Source organism: Pygoscelis adeliae, unplaced genomic scaffold (genome assembly GCF_000699105.1).
Source record: "Pygoscelis adeliae isolate BGI_AS28 unplaced genomic scaffold, ASM69910v1 Scaffold14, whole genome shotgun sequence".
NCBI lineage: Eukaryota > Metazoa > Chordata > Aves > Sphenisciformes > Spheniscidae > Pygoscelis > Pygoscelis adeliae.
In genome coordinates, this window is record NW_008825109.1 from 12,497,703 (window position 1) to 12,503,021 (window position 5,319).

The window sequence follows — 5,319 nt, forward strand, 5'->3', positions numbered from 1 at the left end:
ACATTATTTTTGTTGGTGTAATATACTATGAATCTGTACCTTTCTGAAACCTTTAATAGCAGTTTAAAACCTGTTGCGTTCTAGAAAACCTTTCACAAAAGTTCAGTAATGATTTTGATTGTGGTAGCAGGAGTTTAGAACTATAGTACTATCATTAGCATCTGTCCAAAATAATGTCTTTAAATATCTTTTGGTCCACACCTTGAAAGAAGAATACTGCTTCAGAACGTGAAAATGTAAGGTTTTTACATTTTCCTGTTAACCTTTTGTAATATTACTTTAAAATACCTTTAGTACTTCCTAAAAATATATATATATTTTTAGGAATATATATATATTTTTAGGATAACGCTGTATCTACAACTGTTAGGAACAGCAGCTACAAAAGATGACAAAACCCATCAGCTTCTATGAAAAGGTCAAAAAGCAAATTACCCATGTCTCAAAATAGAAAAATATTTCACATTTTTAAAAGTGCTTTGTAAACGTAAGTGGGAGGATAATTGAACAGTTGCTTTTCTTGCACTCTTATGCCTGAAAAGATATGTTAAGGCAGGAAGTAGCATCTCTTTAATCCTGTGAATTCAGTTGGTGTTCGTGGACTTCTCTAAACTGAAGATGAATGAGAGAGAGAATTTCCATTCTGGTTTTGGCTAAATCTTCTTTTATTCCTGGCTGAAGAACCCATTCAAGTGTCAACAGTCCGATTATTTGGTCCGCGAGAAGCTGGCTCCATAACTTCAGTGATGTGAATGGTTGGGTTGAGGGACACCCTGGACGCTGGGGACCGGTGCAGTGGCCGAGTTGTTAAATTGACCTGATGCCCCAGCTGACTTGGAGGCTGCCTTTGCGGGCTGGGCCAAAAGCTTTGCAGAACTAGCTGGGAGGTGTTTAACCCTCACACATCACCTGTGCCGGGAATTGTTTGGGGTGCTGCATCAGTCACCCCCTTAGCGCCGTTGCTGGCAGTGCCAGTGATAGGGGGATTATCCAGGCGCCCAGGGATGCTTCCGGGGTTCCTTTATGTTTTATTGCTCTTCGCTTGCTGTAGTGAAGATGCTGATTTGCAATTCCCAGCTGGTCATCTAGCAAAAGCTAAGAGCCAAATGTGACATTCCTGATATTCCTTAGCATGAAAAGTAAACAAAAAGCTTAAGAGCAGCATCTTCACTTAAAGAAGTGAAGATGTTTTCATGTAGGAGTAAATTCCTTTAAAAGCCTGACTTTTTGGTTTTGTTCGTTTGGGTGGGGGGATTTTTTTGTTATTGACTTCTTGTACTTCTTATGGAACAAGAGCTCTTAAAATTCTGAGGGGTGTGTGTGTGTTGCCAGGACCTGGACGGAGACAGGAAAGTCTTGCCTACTTTCACTGAGTGGGAAAGCCACGTGTGTGGGAGCAGCTTTTCTGGGAAATGAAAGTACCCTGAGTGCTTTCACTTTCTAGTTCTCTTGTGATAACCAGTGTGCTTATGTAAGGGTGGGGAAGGTTGCATTGAGTCACAGCAAAGGGGTGGTTTTTTTGTGTGTGTGTGTGTTGGGGTTTTTTGTGTTTGGTTTGGTTTTGTGGTGGGTGTGTGTTTTTGTGTATGCAGGGTTGTTTTTTTTTCTGGAAGTGTTAAACTTCCCCATCAAAACCCAGTGACTGAGTTACCAATGTGATGATCTTCAGTCAGCAGATAGACACCTGTAATTTGAGAGGATTCAGCTTCTCACCAGGGGGCTGTGGACTTGTGCCTAGGGTAGCAGCGTAGCATCACAATGCGAACAGCAAGCCAGAGTGTTAGGTGAGTAATGTAGGAGAGGCTGTTGTGACAACGTATTTCAAAACGATTTTATGAATTCAGGGTAGACTTCAGTCTTTTTTTTCCATTAGGAAATAAAGATCGCTTCTGTTAGCTGATGATTACACTTCATCAGTTGGGGTGCTGTTAAAGAAGTCAATATCTGCCAAGAGTAGAAAATACCTGACTGGAGTGAATGTTAGTTTAACCAAGTTCAGTGAAACTAATATAACTCGCATGTGACTTCTGCCAGAGAGCTAAGTGTGCAATAGGTGGGGTGGTGACTCCTTCCGTTCACTTTGGACTCTGGTATGTGCAAAGTTCTGGTTAATGGGTGGTCAAGTATAATTTATAGGGAAAAGCTAGTACTGGGAATCACAATAGTTAGTTGCATGTAAAACTGTGTAAAGTTGAAACTTTTCTGATAAATTCTTCATATTTTTTATTATTTAAATAAAAATATTTTAATTTTTTATTTAAATAATACTTTTTTGTTATTAAAAAAAAGAAAATATGGTGACAAAGTAATCTAAAGGTGTGAGGCTGAAGTAAAGATGAGGTGCTGAGATGCTTTACTGCTGAACAGGATAGCAGGGGCATGCCTTGCATAATGGTACAAACTCAGGCTTTATGCCAAGTAAAAGGAAATACTTCTTCCCCTTTCCTGCATCAGGCTGGCAAATGGCATCTCTTGCTATTTTTTGTGGACACTTACAACTTCTAATTTGGCAACAATGCATTCTGAACGGCACATGTCAGATTTTTAATGTTACCTTACATTAATGCTGTGCTGCATATAAATGTTGTCATAAGCTGCCAACGCACCTCAGCCAAACTTGCAGGTAGAATGGAGAGCAGCCATAGTGTGTGCCGTGGCTGAGTACAATCACCAGCTAAAACTTTGCTTTCTCACGGCATTAAAATGTCCACTCTCTCATTGTATTGCAGGCTTTAGATTTATCACTAGATTTCTTTAGCACTTCAAAACTTGCAATACACTAACTAAGGGCTCTACAGACCATTAACGGAAAATTTTCATGAACCTTCATTTTGATTAATCTTGTTCATACCACCTTTCTGCTCTATGTTACCATCCCAGTTTTCAGAGGTAAATAAAGGGAATGGAAGTGTGTCTCTCTGCTGTCGTGGGTGACGCCTCCCTGCCCGGATATTCGGGGTGAGTACACTGGTCTGTGATCTGGTGTGGCAGAGGTGTTGTGCTGCCTTCTGCTGATTGCTGCAGGGCTGTATCTTCTGGTAGAGGGGTGGTTTTAACACACTGAACTATGTAGTAGTTTTCCTGGTGAATGATGTGCAGAATCTGTGGGTTTAGGCTTTATCAGGAATGAGATGCTAAGCAACATTTTGAGTCAATATTGAGATTCCCGTGAAGTGCTATGAAGGAAGAATTGGTCCTAAGATGGTGTAAAGGACAAATTGACACAAAATGTCATGAGTAGGACACTGTGATAACTTCAGTCGTTTGCAGCAGGCTTTGTGAGTTCTTGTCTATTCAATTATGGACTGGTTTTCCATGTATTTAGCAACATCATTAATTCCAAGCATTTGAAAATCACAGTGAAAATATTTAGTCTATTTAGATGTAGACTCTTGCAATTTAAGAAGGCACTGATAAATTCTTCAGTTAGGTTTCATAGTTTTCATTCTTTTGAAAATGTCATTAGCTACATACTTTTCCTTTTCTTTGCCATAATGGATGAAATTCAGGAGCATGTTGAAAGCCATCAGCATGAGAGTTTTCCCGAAACCTGATGTTTCCTGATGGTGGGACTTTAACAGAAACAGCACTGTTGTGAGAGGTGGCAACACTGAGTGTCCACAGTTTTAATGTAGCTCTCCGAAGTAAGGATGTTGGAGAAGTGGAATCCAAAGAACAGCTTGAAGGCTGGAGCGCAACTAGGTTAACTTTGGAGACGTTGTCTGACACAGATTTGTGTATGTAAAACACTTTTTTTTTTTTAAGGTGGCAGAAATATCGGTATGCAAATTCTAATAGTTTTTATTCTGAGATGTACAGCTTTGTCTTGATGCTTTTGTTTATAGTAGGCTTCTGAATTATTTTAACTGGTGGATTCTTGCTGAAAAAAATTATACCCTGTTCAGCATTTCTTTTAAAAACGTTTCTGTTCTCAACTAATTGGCAACAGTCAAGCTTATCAAAGTTTAGGTGTCAAGCAAATGCAAATTGTGCTTATAATATCCTTGACTAAAGCTTTTTTTAGCCATCAGGTGAAAGTATATTTTTAAGCTTTACAGTAAGCACATGTACACAGAATAATGCATTTAATAAAAGCTTTTCAGAGAGGCATTAGTGTTTTCAAGGCATGATCCATAGCTATTTAAATTTATTTGACCCGTGGATCTTACCTTGGTCTAGATGGAATTCGTGGAAATTAATGCATGTGATAAAATGGCATTACCTCTGTGGCTCCTTCCCACCAATTGATGTGTCATCATTTCACTTGTGTTGTACCCCATAATCCAGGGGGCTCCCTTTAATTAAAACAGGATGTTCACTTGACATTAGAGTCTGAGTCTGAGACGTAAAAGTTTTGGACCGTCAATTGTGTAGCTATATTTAATGCCATCTATTACTTTTGGTGAATAAGTAAATGCTGGGCTTGAGTTCGTGCATGGTTTCTGTGATAGCTGTTCTTCTCACAGCTGTATGACTTCAAGAAAAGTCAGATACCTGTGCTGAAAATTTCTATTCTTATTCTCAAATAAAAAATGACTCTTCGTGAATTTCAATAAAATTCCAATTAAAAAAAAATCATTTTGAGAAGTTGAATTTAGCTGTGTTTTTACTAGGATTAACCCAGGGAAAAAAAAAGTGCTACGTGGAAGTTGAAAATAGTATTCATTTACGTTCAGGTGCATGCTTTGAGGGTGCTTTAAAGTAAGCAGCTGGAAAAGGCTGGGTATGCACGGGCACGTGGCATTCTTCATTCTTTTCAGAAGAGGAGGAGATAGTGAGAACCGACTCCTACTCCACTTTCCTTTTGTGTTCAGTTTCATTTTATTTCTCTGAAAGTTAGCTGCTTTGAAATAGAAATTTGTCCTGGGACCACAGCTGTTGGAAATGTACTTTTCTTTAATACTTTCCAAAGTGCATAGTTATCAATGGCCTGGTTAGAGGACTGAAATCCCAGAAATCTTATGTTATGACTGAGAAAGCATTTCTATATTTTGCAGATTTTAACTTTTGCTTTGTTTTGGTACAGAATCATGGGAAAATATATAAGAGAAAGTTTTTAAGCTTGTGTCCTGGTTTTGGCTGGGATGGAGTTAATTTCCTTCCTTGTAGCTGGTACAGTGCTGTGTGTTGGATTTAGGGTGAGAACAATGTTGATAAGGCACCCATGTTTTAGTTGTTGCTAAGCAGTGCTGACACTAGCCAAGGACTTTTCAGCTCCTCATGCCCCCACAGAGAAAAGCGGGGAGGGGGCACAGCCAGGACAGCTGACCCAAACTGGCCACAGGGGTATTCCATACCATGTGACATCATGCTCAGTAT